Genomic DNA, 17,529 nt, shown 5'->3' with positions numbered 1-17,529 from the left:
TCTATTTCTCCGCCATCTACCAACGTTAAAATGCAACTCTTGCGACTAATGATATTTCTGCGACTTCCGCGATTTATCACAGTAGCAACTAACAACCACTGGCAACTACATCTGCTAACTGGAATTTCTGGCCACGTGAACTGTGACAATGTAACGAAAATGATAGGTTCTCGCGTGCAATGTGACTACTTCTACGGTGTGCCATTAAAGTCATTACCCGAGTTGAGACGGCTGATAAATGTGAAATAAACTGTGAGTGAATAAGGGTAGTTCAATTTTCCTCTTGTTAAAGAGGCCCCGTATCCCTAAATTTTCTACCAATTTTTGTGATGTTGATGATTTGCAGCCGGCCCCCGTGGCCGTGCGTTTCTAGGCGCTTCAATCTGGAACCGCGCGACCGCTACGGTCACAGGTTCGAATCCTGCCTCGGGCATCGATCTGTGTGATGTCCTTGGGTTAGTTAGGTTTAAGTAGTTCTAAGTTCTAGGGGACTGATGACCTCCGATGTTAAGTCCCATAGTGCTCAGAGCCATTTGAACCGCAGATTATCCAGTTAAAATTGACATTAAGTTCAATACTTGAAGATAAAAAGATTCAGGGCCTACCTGTGTATGTAGTAATGCTGACAAAATTTGCGTCTTACGTAGTGGACACCCACTTCCCTCCCCGCTCCTGCCGCGAGAGGTAGCCGCGCGGTTTGGGGTGCCTTGTCGAGGTCCGCACAGCCCCCCTCGTCGGAGGTTCGAGTCCTCCGTCGGGCATGGTGGTGTGTGTTAGTGTAAGTTAGTTTGTTGGATTAAGTAGTGCGTAAGCTTAGGGACCGATGGCCTCGGCAGTTTGGTTCCATAAGACCTTACGACAAATTTAATTTTTTTTTCCCGCCCCTCGTATTTTTGTAGTTTATGTGCAATATACGTGTATAATACGCTTCAAAATACTCGTCGGAGCCTTTTCAGTTACTAACCCAAGCTTTCTGACTTGCTTTACAGGTTTAATTTTAATGACGAAAAGTGCATTGAGTGTGTTTAAATATAACGCGAACATACACATTTCGCTACAGTATAGGTCAATCTGTTGCCGCAGCCTCCGTTAGGCATTCACATTCGTCGGTTCCAGCAACTCTGAATCGACCTATAACTTCCAACCTAACTTCGCTACACAACCAAGATTTCAGGGATGGGAGTATGCAGTATCACGTCACACTCTAGCCAAACGTATCAGCAGTGCTGCCACATAAAATATGAAGTGCAAAATCTTTCTCAGAGCGAATTAGCTTCTTGATTTATTTCTTCGAGAATAGTTACGTTACACACACGTGGATGAAACACGAAGCTCGTACCACGAAATACGAACTTTGCCCAACAGATAGTTCATGGTGTTGAATGTTAAATGTACAGGGCGAGGCAAATGAAAGTGGACCGGAGTTCAGGGTACAAAGAAACTCAGCAGAGGAAAGGAAATACAATACTAACCTGATTATAGCAGATGTTGAAACTGGCCACAATTCGTCCCTTGGGACTATTAGGTGGATCGAAGCTGGACTCCTAGAATCGCTGCATCCGAAATGTTCCGACACCTTACACTTCAGGGCTCCCCTCGCAAAGTAATCGCACACTGACAGATCAGGTGACGTCGGTGGCCAGCTAGGGCCACGACCAGACTGACCTCTGTTAACAACTCTGTCAGGCTTGAAGGTTGTGTAAATGCGCTCCAAGTTTCGGCCTACTGTTTGGGCAGTTGCTCCCCCTGTAACATGACATAAGGTTCTTAGGAAGAAGTGGGGACTTCGGCCAATAGAGGGCACTCGGTGTTTAACTTTAAATGCTACACTCCTGGAAATTGAAATAAGAACACCGTGAATTCATTGTCCCAGGAAGGGGAAACTTTATTGACACATTCCTGGGGTCAGATACATCACATGGTCACACTGACAGAACCACAGGCAAATAGACACAGGCAACAGAGCATGCACAATTTCGGCACTAGTACAGTGTATATCCACCTTTCGCAGCAATGCAGGCTGCTATTCTCCCATGGAGACGATCGTAGAGATGCTGGATGTAGTCCTGTGGAACGGCTTGCCATGCCATTTCCACCTGGCGCCTCAGTTGGACCAGCGTTCGTGCTGGACGTGCAGACCGCGTGAGACGACGCTTCATCCAGTCCCAAACATGCTCAATGGGGGACAGATCCGGAGATCTTGCTGGCCAGGGTAGTTGACTTACACCTTCTAGAGCACGTTGGGTGGCACGGGATATATGCGGACGTGCATTGTCCTGTTGGAACAGCAAGTTCCCTTGCCGGTCTAGGAATGGTAGAACGATGGGTTCGATGACGGTTTGGATGTACCGTGCACTATTCAGTGTCCCCTCGACGATCACCAGTGGTGTACGGCCAGTGTAGGAGATCGCTCCCCACACCATGATGCCGGGTGTTGGCCCTGTGTGCCTCGGTCGTATGCAGTCCTGATTGTGGCGCTCACCTGCACGCATACGACCATCATTGGCACCAAGGCAGAAGCGACTCTCATCGCTGAAGACGACACGTCTCCATTCGTCCCTCCATTCACGCCTGTCGCGACACCACTGGAGGCGGGCTGCACGATGTTGGGGCGTGAGCGGAAGACGGCCTAACGGTGTGCGGGACCGTAGCCCAGCTTCATGGAGACGGTTGCGAATGGTCCTCGCCGATACCCCAGGAGCAACAGTGTTCCTAATTTGCTGGGAAGTGGCGGTGCGGTCCCCTACGGCACTGCGTAGGATCCTACGGTTTTGGCGTGCATCCGTGCGTCGCTGCGGTCCGGTCCCAGGTCGACGGGCACGTGCACCTTCCGCCGACCACTGGCGACAACATCGATGTACTGTGGAGACCTCACGCCTCACGTGTTGAGCAATTCGGTGGTACGTCCACCCGGCCTCCCGCATGCCCACTATACGCCCTCGCTCAAAGTCCGTCAACTGCACATACGGTTCACGTCCACGCTGTCGCGGCATGCTACCAGTGTTAAAGACTGCGATGGAGCTCCGTATGCCACGGCAAACTGGCTGACACTGACGGCGGCGGTGCACAAATGCTGCGCAGCTAGCGCCATTCGACGGCCAACACCGCGGTTCCTGGTGTGTCCGCTGTGCCGTGCGTGTGATCATTGCTTGTACAGCCCTCTCGCAGTGTCCGGAGCAAGTATGGTGGGTCTGACACACCGGTGTCAATGTGTTCTTTTTTCCATTTCCAGGAGTGTATTTTAAATGCTACTTTTAGTTGCTACTTGTGACTTATAGTTGTGATTATAATCTGTGCCAGATACTGCGATGTTGGTGTTGTGAAAACTGCGACTTCTCGGTCAGTATGATTTGTAAAAGATACGTGCCTATTCTTAACGGGTAAGCTCCTATTCCGCGACTATACGCAACTACACAAACAGCTTGTTCCACAGCCGTCATGGTCTTCATAAATCTCTCCTTTCTTAGGTTTTATATTGGGTAACTTGGGGTAACATATTCTACAGTGTCCTAGTAATATGGTAGTGACGTTTAGCTTGATACGCCTCTTTGTCATGTAATAATGCTTCTGGCTAACATTGTACTATTATATTTTGCTTTCCATTGTAACGCTCAAAGTGCGCTACATAATTAACAAAAAAATCTGATGTGCACTGTTTATTCTTATGGTTTTTGGCGAATATTCAAACATTCTCCTCTGTATGAAATAATGAAGGCAGCGGTTTGTCCTCTATTAACGTCGAGAGAAGTGGTTTCTCTGTACTGAAGATTCCCTGTGAGCTGTCACTGTCTTTCAGGTCTTCAGAATGTTCGAAGTTGACAATCGGCCAATCTAGGGACGCTGCTGTGCTCATTCCGATCTATACCTTGTTCCCTACTATTCTCGTGATACTCTTTCCCCATTTGCCGACCATGACGTCGTACATGATAGATATCCACCATATAGTGTTGTTTATAGCGTTGCTATCTTGACGAAATTGTTTTGTGCGTGACCATATCATTTTACACACCTCAGCAAATGTTTGGGTTTCTCTGTTAGTATCTGCGAACATAAAATGCTTCCACCAAAGTACAAAAATTGTTTCGCATCTTGAGACTGGTGTGGGAAAGACTCTGTGGGAAGCTGGTCAAAGTTATCGTTCACACGATCTTTCGAAGTAACCGATCCTTTCTTGAGAGTAGCCTGTCTGTAATTTTTGTCGACATTCCAGAATGAGATTTTCACTCTGCAGCGGAGTGTGCGCTGGTATGAAACTTCCTGGCAGATTAAAACTGTGAAGGCGAGGTACTGGCAGAAGTGAAGCTGTGAGGACGGGGCGTGAGTCGTGCTTGCGTAGTTCAGTTGGTAGAGCACTTGCCCGCGAAGGGCAAAGGTCCCGAGTTCGAGTCTCGGTCCGGCACACAGTTTTAATCTGCCAGGAAGTTTCTTTGTCAACGTTGAAAGAATATCCAGTCGGAAAGAGATGTTAGTGAGCGACTTGTGCTTGGTTTATACGAGTAGAAAAGTATGGACTTCCAGATCTCCACCAGAAGGGAGAAGGTAACAGTCTGGTATTCGAAACGACTCTTACCTGCTGTTTCTGTTAATGTGATTTCACAAGTGGCGGCGGTTTTGTTCCTGCACTGCGTCACGTAGACGCATTGAACGGTGGGAAGTTTAGTCTCGTTTCGCTCCTTAACACTGGTGCCACTGCTTGTCCTAGGTATTACAGCATGAAGTGAATGGATAACTTAACATGTGAACGCTTTGTCTAGTAGAATTAACGATTTATAGTTCAGACAGACTTTCAGTGGGTATGTTTGAAACTTCAGTCAATCACTAATTTATATAGTCATTTGACTCACAGTCTTCGGCAACCGTTTCTAGTTATCACAACTTGAGTAGCTCTCTTAATGTTTCGTGTAGGCGACCATAGTGAGTGAGAGTGTATTGAGTGTTGTTACTTCTTTAAATATGCTTTTAATATGTAATCGATTCTGCGATAATACAATGTTATTTGTCGTTGTACAACTGCCCTATTCCCTAGTAAAACATGCCGAATACAGCATCAGTAACACGTTCCTAGTGACACAAAATAAAGTAGCTAACGGTAAAAAAATTCTTACGTCAGTCAGTAGTGAAGTCATTGGTTACGGTTGCAAAGACGGCAGTTTTCTTGTTTTGTAATGTTTTAATGTTACGTACCTAGTTGCACAACTGCTTTCCAGGAACACCAGCATGTGTACATCAGTATAATGTGCAGTACTTCCTGGGAACAGAGCACGGAGATCATCGTTCCTCTACGAAGCAGGTTTATTCTTGTGTGTTCTGCACTTGAGCCGTATCGTAATGGGCTTTCCACTCGCACAAGGGAAGGGGGCAAAAGGAAAACGAAGAAAACAGTAGCAGCGGCAGCTGGGGCCGAGTGCAGATTAATCCAGCTTAAGCTAATTTCGGGGTAAGTTATTAAGTCTTGCGCTGGCGCGCGGGCCAGAAAAAGCGGTCCCGGACGAGTCGAAAGCTTCCGGCACGGCGAGGCAGCCGGTGAGAGCCTGCCAGCCCTGCTGTAATGTACCGTGGATGGACGGCGCCCTGACTGATACGGCGTAATTACGTTCATCAGCCCGCGGATGCCAGTTACCGCAGCTTCTCGTCATGAATTCTCCTCTGGTTGCCGCTAAAACTTGGTGTCAGTCTTCGTTTCCGGGTAATTTCGGCGGTGAGTCTTCGACCGCGTCCTTGACGTGCTAGATGTCCGGTAATGGTTGAGAGGTTACACCACACTCGGCATTCGTAGGTGGCGAATTGCCGATGGCATTACCACGACTTTTCAGTTTCTGGTTACCTGGAGAAAGAAGAACACTCGAGAAGTGCAGTCCGTGAGAACAGAACGCGTGTGTGCGGTGTAAGCACGCTTGCGAAACGCATCGGGGGCCTTGGGAAGGAGGGGGCATGCACATGCTGACGCGTTGTTCTGCGGCTGGCCAGCATAACAACCCAACAAACACAGCTTCTCAATGTTCCAACCTACCAAAGTCGGAACTGTGATCAAAGTCAGTATAGCCTCTTAACGGGTTGTTTTATACACAGACATTCAGGATGCATGAATGGAGGAACGACTAAACTTAATTCTGTGTGTAACGGTACTCAATATAGTGCTATTTCTGGGTCTGAAAAGTCGAGTGTTTAGCACTTGTCATGCTCCGTTGTAAACGTAGACGAGCTCGGCAAACTTGGCGAAACGGATGATTTGCAGGATTAACGGCGACTGCCAGAAAACTGGTCAGCGTTATTTCATTTTGGTTAATCTTCGCTGAGGTTCTTATTGCGACGAATATTCAGATAATTGTGACTTCGGCGTTCAATGAGCAGGTTACAAATTACAGGTCAAAAGATGTGGTTATTTTTCGTTTTTCGCTAATATTATTTGTGTTACGCAGCGGCATTTATTGCTGGCAATTCCGTTTGTATGCGAGGAAAGCCAACTTGCACTGCGAATCAGGTTCTACGTGTAATTTAGGACTTACACAGTCACAAAAATCTGGATGAATTATACTGCGGGAAAGCAGTAGCCTGGCAACAGACTGAATGTATAATACTACAGGTACACCACATTACCTTTCAAGTTGGAGCCTCTAAAAACACGTGCCGTAACTCTTCTGTATTTTCTACCGACTGAAATTCGCTGCTGGGATACGGAGTTCTCTGAGGTCCACTGCTACCACCGAATCTCTTCTCTCACATTGCCGTCTCCTTTGATACTCCCTACACACCACCTTGTGATCTGTAAGCGTAAGATGCCGGCTGTACCCTCGGTGATTCTGTACGTCCCATCGGGAGTTGTGGAGAGATGGGTGTTGCACGCGACGTGTGGGGCGTTGGATTTGATCATCCACAAGAATCATCCACCAATTCGGACCTCAGTATTTTCATCATTTCGTGCAATCGCTTCTGTGGTTGGCACTAAAAAATGTTCTTCAGCAGAAAACATCAGGTGTAATCGGAGACCAAACATCTCTCAGTATTTTATAGTCAGGTCATGGGAAAGTTCTGACACATTCTTACAGAGGGTGCGTGACTGCTGAACAACATGTGGCGTTACATGCATCATTTTGTTGGCAGTCTCGATCTGGGAACTGTACCATTAATAAAATGCGGCAAGAAGGTGAATGTTGTAATCGTTCCATTAGACAACTGATAACCTACGAGGAGCTAGAACATAATACACCTCACACTTCAACATTTCAAAAATAGAATAAAGGTTCGTTACTAATGGGTCTTCATTTGACTGTATTTCGCGTCGTATTTTATCCCATCAGTTCTAAACAAAATCGTGAAAACCTTTGTCTATGATGCCTAACACATAATACAGAAGTCGATAAGATGTGCTCTCCGTTGAAAGTGAAATATCGTTTTCAGAGGAAAGTAATAAAATACATATATAAACGACATTCACGAGGTAAGAGCGGATATGGCTATAACAAAACGTACACAGTTTGCTGACCTTTATTTTATTTGACTTTCTCGTCTATCCTGCAGAATGATGCCAAGATCACGTACAACTCCACTCAGGAAAATACAAATTTTGGTATAGAAGTTCATATTGTAATTCAGATTAACATTATCGCAAAAAATAATTAGAAGTACACTTTACTCCAAACTTTTCAAGGACGCTATACACTGTCCACGTTAAGATCTATAATCCGAAAACTGCTGCAAAGTGTATCGCGGATGGCACTTTTCATTGTGCTGTATAATATAGTGTAATCCGTGTCGTTACTGGGCGGAGCATGGGAAAATTCCTCCGTGAAACATGTTAATTGTCTTATTTTATCTTCCAAGTCGAGAGATCTGCCGGTAGTGGACCAATGAGTAATGCTGCATAAAGTGTCCTACCTCCAGATCGTGTAATGCACTTCTCGTCGTTAATGTCTAATAAAATAAAAAGTAAAGGAAGAAAGCAAAACTGAACAGCATTGTAAGGTATAATGTGCTATATATACTAGTCTATCTTGTTAATTACTCAATCTACCATGTTCCTTCAAGTTTTGAAATTCAATATTTTCAGAAAGCTACCTTCAGACTCAATACACTTTATGCAGCAAACACAGTCTTCATCTGACGCAGTTCTTCGACATTTATAATTTAGTTTGCGGAAGATATATTTCAGATTGTTTCCCAGTCAATGTCCTGTTAACATTCGTTCATGTCTCTATGACTACTGCGATACCATTGTGCGTAAGTTTTTAATTGCCCAAGTCAGTTCATCTGATATCCAACCCCCACACAGCCGCGCTGGGTAGCCGTGCGGTCTTGGACGTCTTGTAACGGTTCGTGCGGCTCTCCCCCCCCCCCCCCCCCCCCCCCCCCGCCCCTTTCCGCCGGAGGTTCCAGTCCTGTGTGTGTGTCTTGTCCTTAATGCAAGTTAGTTTAAGTTAGGTTAAGTAGTGCGTCAGCCTAAGACCGATGACCTCAGCTGTTTGGTCCCATAGTCCTTACCACAAATTTCCAACCCACACTGTTGTCCAGTACTCTAGTAAAGTGTTACAAGAAATCTCTAGCGTACAGAAACTGCAGTTTATTGCAGAATCGAACCTGCCATTGGCTGAATCTTGCTCATTACTCAAATGTCATAAACATGATGTGGCTGACTGCGGTTTTGTACGAAATACCAGCACGTCTGTTTGCATGGTGAACCTCCGCAGCAAGCACAAAAATGTGTAGACGTTAAGTCTCAACATATAATTCATTAGGTTGACAACATGTACATAAACAAACCAAAGAGGATGAGACACGTACTGAACTCGCAGTAAAGTCTTGAAATCACAGCTTTCGATGAAATATCTGTAATTGGTGATAGAAGACTGATAGTGTATCGCAACAATAAGGACAAAAAGATGAAAAACGAGAAGATTCCTAACATGAAAACATACTTATGTTTCGTAAAAAGAACTGTAGTGCGACCTCTTGTGACCAGATGAGAGGAAACGCAGTGCCAAGGAAAAGCGTGAAGAACTATTACTAGTCGCTTATTTTCATAAAAAACGAGACGTGAACTGTTTGATAATCTACAAATAACACGTATCATAAAACTGTATGATTCTAGATGTCACTGATGATGCCTTAAAATGAAAAAGGCGAAAAACGCCTGAGAGAAATAAAATACAGTGCTGCAAGAAAAGTCGGTTCTTATGTAAAAAAACAAATTTGAAGAGGCAGATTTTTAACTTTTGTGAAGCTTGCGGCTGTTACCAGCTGTAGTTTTTAGCACGCGTTTCTGTGGATATTCCGAGCTCAAGCTTGTTAAAAAACGCGATGTCATCTACATCCGTACTCTGCAAGCCACCTGACGGTGTGTAGCGGAGGGTACTTTGAGTACCTCTATCGGTTCTCCCTTCTATTCCAGTCTCGTATTGTTCGTGGTAAGAAAGATTGTCGGTATGCCTCCGTGTGGGCTCTAATCTCTATGATTTTATCCTCACGGTCTCTTCGCGAGATATACGTGGGAGGGAGCAATATACTGCTTGGCTCCTCGGTGAAGGTATGTTCTCGAAACTTTAACAAAAGCCCGTACCGAGCTACTGAGCGTCTCTCCTGCAGAGTCTTCCACTGGAGTTTATCTATCATCTCCGTAACGCTTCCATGATTACTAAATGATCCTGTAACGAAGCACGCTGCTCTCCGTTGGATCTTCTCTATCTCTTCCATCAACCGAGCGAGGTGGCGCAGTGGTTAGCACACTGGACTCGCATTCGGGAGGACGACGGTTCAATCCCGTCTCCGGCCATCCTGATTTAGGTTTTCCGTGATTTCCCTAAATCACTTCAGGCAAATGCCGGGATGGTTCCTTTGAAAGGGCACGGCCGATTTCCTTCCCCATCCTTCCCTCACCCGAGCTTGCGCTCCGTCTCTAATGACCTCGTTGTCGACGGGACGTTAAACAATAATCTCCTCCTCCTCTCTTCCATCAACCCTATCTGGTACGGATCCCACACTGGTGAGCAATATTCAAGCAGTGGGCGAACAAGTGTACTGTAACCTACTTCCTTTGTTTTCGGATTGCATTTCCTTAGGATTCTTCCAATGAATCTCAGTCTGGCATCTGCTTTACCGACGATCAACATTATATGATCATTCCATTTTAGATCACTCCTAATGCCTACTCCCAGATAATTTATGGAATTAACTGCTTCCAGTTGCTGACCTGCTATATTGTAGCTAAATGATAAAGGATATTTCTTTCTATGTATTCGCAGTACTTCACACTTGTCTACATTGAGATTGAATTGCCATTCCCTGCACCATGCGTCAATTCGTTACAGATCTTCCTGCATTTCAGTACAATTTTCCATTGTTACAACCTCTCGATATACTACGGCATCATCCGTAAAAAGCCTCAGCGAAACTCCGATGTCATCCACAAGGTCATTTATGTATATTGTGAATAGCAACGGTCCTACGACACTCCCCAGCGGCACACCTGAAACCACTGTCACTTCGGAAGACTTCTCTCCATTGAGAATGACATGCTGCGTTCTGTTATCTAGGAACTCTTCAATCCAATCACACAATTTGTCTGATAGTCCACATGCTCTTACTTTGTTCATTAAACGTAATGATTCAGATAGGGTGAGTAACTACGATGATTACATTCCAAATTTCCTCATTACTTGCAACGGAGACGCGTGTTGTTATATCGCAAAACGGATGAGTACTTAGTATTCGCTCCGCTATATCTCGGTTATGAAAGCGGCAACGCCCGCCGGCCATTGTTTCGACGTTAATTACGTCCAATTACGCCGCTCGCAGCGCCCGCCAGCGGACGAGAGGCGAGTATGAGTTAGGAGGCCGCCGCTTAGCGCTAGCGGCTTCCGCTCAGGAGACAATAAGCGGCCGGATTCCAGCTCGGCGCCAACATTTGCATACGAGGCGCTCCCACCCCACCCCGCCCCGCCACCTGCCTTCACGCGCTCGGGCTGCCGTCTGACTGCGGCTACTCGCCTAACCGCTGCTGCCACTAACTTATTTTTCGTCTTCCTCACTTATTTCGCTCTTTCCCCCTGCGCAGAGATTTTTTTTATCGATTCCTCCTGTACTCTTACTCGTCATCCCTGTTCCACCCTCACTCCTTTATGCCGTTTTTGTGTGCTGGACCTATAAAGCATGACGTTTGCGCAGCGTATAACACTCCCAACACGAGCGGTATTTTGCTTCTCGGGAGGGTGTCCAAAAATGATTGGATGTCGTCACAGTTTCGAAATGTTATCACAACTGTAACACTGAAGTGTAGCAAATGGCACTACAGGTTAGCAAGCAAAGAATGAAGTAGTACATGATAGCGAGAGCAATTGATCTTCAACGAAGTTCGGATCCAGCCGTACAGTCGAAAAGATTAATTTAAAACTGAGTGAGGGAGAGGTACTGGATGGAAGTAAGTTCGGGAAAAGGAGAGAGGAATCAATTTTAGGAAAAAAAAACCCATTATAGTCCGTACTAGGATTTGAGTATAAAACAAGTGAAGTAACTAAAGTGACATTGTATTGATCTTCGTTTGAGAACACCGCAACTGTTTTCGTAAATTACACTGTAGGAAACATTGCAATGAGTCACAAGTTTTTTTAGAAATGATTTAATTGTATGGTTACTAGTTTCTGACCTGAGCCCATCGTTAGACGATAGCTTTGATTTCTTGACAAGTTTTACATTCGTGTCTGTATGAAAAGCTCTCCTTTATATGCTACAACAGAGGTCTGATTTTCGATCCACGCTATGATCCAAGAGCTCAAATAAATACAAGAAAGAAAATCTGATCCCTCTCTTATAATACGTAGAGAAGAGCGTTCCATGAAGAGAGAAATGTACGACTTGCCAAGAAATCAACGCTAGTCTGACGATGGGCTCAGGCCCGAAACTACTGACGGTACAATAAAATCATTCCTAAATACCTTCTGGCTGGTTGCAGTATTTCCTACAGCGTAAAGTGACGTGGCATAATATAATGCTGAGACGTGTAGTGGCATGGTGAAAGAATGTGACTCGGAAAAGCGGAAGATGGGCATTCAACTTCGTGTCGACGGCGAGGCCATTAGAAACAGAACTCAGTCGTTAGCATCGTCATTTTCCTTCTGTTTACGTCACTTGTAACCTATCAGAACAATAGCTGTTTGCATACGGATTTTTCCTTCGCGTTATCACATTGAAAATTACGGTGGAAAGTTCTAAACATTTACTAAATCACAGTAAAATTCACTCCCGAATTACGGTTATTCCCCTTCCTCACGAGCCTCGAGCACCAAAACTCCTCAAACTAGACAGTATCCTTCATTACCTGCCGGCGTGTGTGACCGAGCGGTTGTAGGCGCTTCAGTCTGGAACCGCGGAACCGCTACGGTCGCAGGTTCGAATCCTGCCTCGGGCATGGATGTGTTTACTGTCCTTAGGTTAGTTAGGTTTACGTAGTTCTAAGTTCTAGGGGACTGATGACCTCAGATGTCAAGTCCCATAGTGCTCAGAGCCATTTTTGAACCTTCATTACCTGGCTCTAGGAGACACGACAGAGGTCATTTAGGCCACCGGCAGACAATTTACCGTTGAACATCCTTAACAACGGTTTCCACAGCTGCCTTTGCCCACGGTCCTCTAAAGCGAGCGAAACCTCGCGCTACAAAATTAATTATGAAGAGTGAATGAAACCCACTTAATGAAAGACACATGGGTACGCGGCGACAAGAAGAGGTCAGAAGTTATTTATAAGCATAACTCGGTGGTGACGTTAGACACGTATAGTGCTTTATTTTCTAATACTGTATGCATCCGAATGCAGGTCCCACAGGAAGCTTGAAACAATACGACATATTGGCTGAAAGATGGATTTACTCGTAAAATAGTTTATTTGGTTGATGTAGACAGCCAAGAAACAGCAGCCAATCCAGTCTACATCCAGCCGATGAATGAATGGTTACATTATGAAAGGTACCACATTCTGTTAAAAGGTCTCAATATCACATCCCGCGCAAACTTTCAAGAAATAGATTTAAAGTATTTGATCTGCAACAAATGTTACGAACAGGTATGGACATCGGATTCAAGCGTCTGAGAGAAATAAAACGATCGCCACCGATTTTGCAATCGCACTGGCAACAGCAATAACCACCACCTCGATGGCCTAGACTTGATTTCTTCCCAGAGTGAACGGTGTCGCAGTCGGATACTGCGAGGACTTTTGTCTGTATTGAGGTGCCACGTAAAGCGTATCAGATCTGTTCTCAGCACGCCGTTGTCCTCGGTCGGCGCTTCACAGTGGGAAGGTGAATGCTGTCTCCTGCGGTTGACACGCGAGATGGGCTGATGTCTGTTTCGCACGCAACGCCCTCTGCTCCTCTCTTTCGCGCTGCTGTGTCCCCTTGCTTTTGTTTCCTTTATGATGGTCGCTTCTCTTGCGTTTCCTGTGTCGCCTTCGACTCCACGAGGCTCTTCCCACGATATCGTATAATGGTGGACAGATGGCCTCGTTTCGCAACACAACAGTCCAGATCTCCATTAACAGCTCGAACAAAGCAACTCGTACACGTATCCAGTGAAGAGACATCTACAATAAAGGAAGACAGAGCCCATACCAGAACACGCACGCTGAGGCTGCTGTCTATTGGCAGCCTCGTTTAAATGATGTGAAGAAAGAAGTCAACAGTGATTCAGGAGTAACACATGATTTTATAGTTAAGATAGTTAAAACTACTAATTATGCTGACGACATGTTGTTGTTGGAGAGGAAGACAATAAGGAATCTTGCAATACTTTTTAAATAGGGTGGATAAAGAAGGGAAGAATGTATATGTACTATATTGTCAAAACGCGTTATCCGCCATGTGTTTCTAAGGTAGCAGAATTCCACAATTTCGTCTTGCTCGCCAATCTTGATGTTGAGTTTGTCGCCGGCCGGAGTGGCCATGCGTCTCTAGGCGCTACAGTCTGGAACCGCGGAACCGCTACGGTCGCAGGTTCGAATCCTGCCTCGGGCATGGATGTGTGTACTGTGCTTAGGTTAGTTAGGTTTACGTAGTTCTAAGTTCTAGGGGACTGATGACCACAGCAGTTAAGTCCCATAGTGCTCAGAGCCATTTTTTTTAGTTTGTCGCTAATTTCATTTCTGGTACTCTCCACTGTTTTCATTTTTCCTCAGTTAACTCTAAATCGTTATTATGTACTCATTAGACCATCCAACGGGTCGTGTAATTCTTCTCCACTAATCTCTCAAAATAGCATGTCATTAGCGAATCTTATCAATGGTATCATTTCACCATGTATTCAGTCCCATTCTTGAACCTTTCTTCTATTTCCGTCATTGCTTCTTCGGTGTACAGATTGAACAGTGAGAACGATGTACAGATTGAACAGTGAGGGTAAAAGACTGCCTATACCCTTTTTAATACGAGCAGTTCGTTCTTGATCTTCTATCCTCATAGTTCGATCTTGGTTCTTGTAAGTGTTGTACATTATCCGTCTTCCCCTACAGCTTACTCCTATTTTGTTACCCAAGCATTCTTAGCAATTACCTTCCTTCTACACATGTTTGTTCAGTTTCTGTGATTCCCCTTTCTAGAGATGGTCATTCCTTATCAACTGAACTGCTTACTGTGATGTTAATTATCACAGTACCTGTATAATCAGAATGTCATCTTTACACAGTGATCCTTCCGATCGTTTCTCTAAAACATTAGCCTACACTTCATCATTACTATATTGCGATCCAAGTGTATATCTGCTCCTGGGTACGCCTACAATCCAGTACCTGACTTCGAAATCTCTATCTGACCGTGATGTAATCCAAATCTATCTCCAGGTTATTTTCAGGTATGTCTCTTCCTCGTATGATTTTTTGAACCGTATCTTTGCTATTACCAACTGAAATTTATTGCAGAACTCAGTCTTTTTCCTCTCTCATTCCCACTACCAAGCTCGTATTCTCCTGTAACCCAATCTTCTTCTCCTTCCCCTGCAACGGCATTCCAAAACCCCTTGAATATTAGATTTTCATCTCCCATATACTTTCTACACCTCTTTTACTTGTTTGTGACTTCGTCATATATACTTGTATTGTTGTTGGGGTTAGTTTGCTGACGATTCTTATGAAAGCAACACTAGGACCGAACTGTTCGCATTAACTCACTCTCTGCCCTACTATCCTATTCGTAACAAATGCTACTCGCGTCACATACTAAGCTGCTGCTGAAAATATTACTCTAAATTTGTCACATCAAAAATCTTTATCTTTATTTCATTCTATTTCACTGACCCCCTTTATGTCTAGATTGAGCCTTCTTATTTTCTATTTTTCAGATTCCCTGTCTTTCCTGCTGCATTGAAACTACTGAAATTTCACGCTCAGTCGCAATATGTTCAACGTTCATTAGTAATTCAGTCTTTATTTCATAGTTAACTCCACCTTGGAAGTACTCCGTTTGAAATGCCATTCTGATGTTCGAAGTCGTGGCTCTAGTTCCATCACGTAGCTGGTCCTCTGTTTAGAAATGACGAAGAACTACTCGTAGTCGGATAAAATATTTGTCGCGTGAGGATGCAACTTACGAAACAGGTTTTATCTTGGTACAAAAGATGTATATGTAATCACATCTTAATCAAACGTTTTTATTCTTCTTACTATAATTACAACGCAGTGCTGTTGTTCATAGCGCTGTTAAACTAGTTGTCTCAGTGGGTAAGACTCTAATCTCCCATCGTCAGCAGCAGGGTTCAGATCCCCTCCTGACTTCTCCAGATTTAGGTTTTTCTGTGGTTTCCCTCTGTCACTCAATAGGAATGCCTGAACAGTTCCCTCGAGAAAGCCACCACCGGTTTAGTGCTCCATTCTAGTTCGATACGAGTGAGTGGCCCGTCCCTAATGACCTCATGATCAAACCCAAGTTTCCCTTTGTCATTTTTAGCGTTGGAAATATTGTCAGCGCAATCATCTGCAACTTTGTTACGTAATTTTATCTTAACAACCGTTTGTTTAGAATATTCTCAAAATATGAACAGCAAAAATTAGCAAGTTACTGAATTTCCATTTCTTCTCCTTCTGGATTGAGTTTAATTTATTCCTAGCTTTGTTTACACTGTATTTGGACTCCTGGGCTAAGAATATGAAGCATCTTTTTTACCTCGCGTTTTACCATTTAGCCTAGGCAACTGAAAATCTGAATGTCAGCCACTAAACTATAACTCACTTCGCTGTACCTCCTATTGCTGTACCTTCACGTAAAAAAAATAAAAAAAGAGGGAGAGTAGTTTCTGATGCAAGACAATTATAATTAGTGATTGAGATTTAACTAAAAAGACACTACGAACCTATCTACATATCTACATCATGTCTGATTTCAGAGCCGTCTAGCACTTCGTCGTATGTTGTCCGGTACCGAAACGTCCATGAAACAGTTTCTTGCATGGCAGTATCTTCTACAGCTATTTTCTTTTTCACGACACAATGCAAAATAAGGGAGAGCCGAGGTGTCCATACTAGCCACGTGGTGACCACGTGAAACGACCGACCGAGGCAACTACTTCTCGTGTGTCAGGTAGCTAGTTTGGGCTTGTGGCTAGTTTTTGACGTAAACAAAAAAGCCCTCCCCTCCACACACAGCACGCGTGTGCTCGCCTCTGCTCTGACAATTTCACGCTATTCTTCCATAATGGATTCGATCCGCCTCGGATCAGATCCCGCACGAAAACTAGACTGGGACAGCCTCCTTCTTAGGCGTCAGCTGCAGAAAAAGTTAATTGCCAAAAATTCCTCCACGTCGTAGCGTGAGTCAGACCTCGCACTGCGACGCTCTACCTTGGCCGCAGGACCATACCTTTTGTATTGAGACGTTGGTGGTAATCACTTTCACACTACTACTTTCTGCCCCCCTCAAAATTTGAGGAAATGTAGGAAATGGAATTTGCACTGATGAATATCTGGAGATAATTTGCAGTTTCTACATGTTGTTGCTAGTATCAATTTCTTTATTGTCGATTTCCTTATGAACTAAATTTTGTTCTTCCGTCAGGAGACACCACTAAATGGGACCTCGTGAGGGAAGTGAGAACATATTGTCCCGACTTCACTACTGTTCAGTGCCGGCAGTATCATGATTCGATTCATAAAATTGTGTACATGCGTCAACACAGCAGCTCGAAAAGAATAGATATGAGACGAATATTTTCATGCATTTATCTTGATGAAATCAGTCTGGTGCGCAAAGACGTTATTAACAACCAGACTATCGGCGAAGTAGATTTTCATAATTTAATTATGCTCTCGATGACCATAGCAAGGCGTCAGATACCGATAATGTCAAAACATTGAATGCGGAGGTTAATTACCAACACATTTCATGTTTGGGATTTTTAAAAATCGTAGTTATCATGATTTGCGGTCTTTTCAAGATGTCTTATTTATTGCATTATCTGTTTCGGGGCTAGGGTCATTGAGGTATGGCTATGACCCCTGACTGACATCGAATTAAATTACCTGGGTATGCACTTGGTCATCTTAAAACAGGCCATGAAATA

The 17,529-nt window shown here is 44.4% G+C and overlaps 1 protein-coding gene across 1 annotated transcript in view; it reads left to right on the top strand.

The window, feature by feature from the left end:
* Nucleotides 1-17,529, top strand: part of LOC126485332 (fringe glycosyltransferase) — a 653,108-nt gene that overhangs the window by 309,526 nt on the left and 326,053 nt on the right. The gene's annotated exons all lie outside the window — the stretch shown is intronic.

Source organism: Schistocerca serialis, chromosome 1 (assembly GCF_023864345.2).
Source record: "Schistocerca serialis cubense isolate TAMUIC-IGC-003099 chromosome 1, iqSchSeri2.2, whole genome shotgun sequence".
Classification (NCBI taxonomy): Eukaryota; Metazoa; Arthropoda; class Insecta; order Orthoptera; family Acrididae; genus Schistocerca; species Schistocerca serialis.
This window is presented reverse-complemented; position numbering and strand designations above follow the sequence as displayed.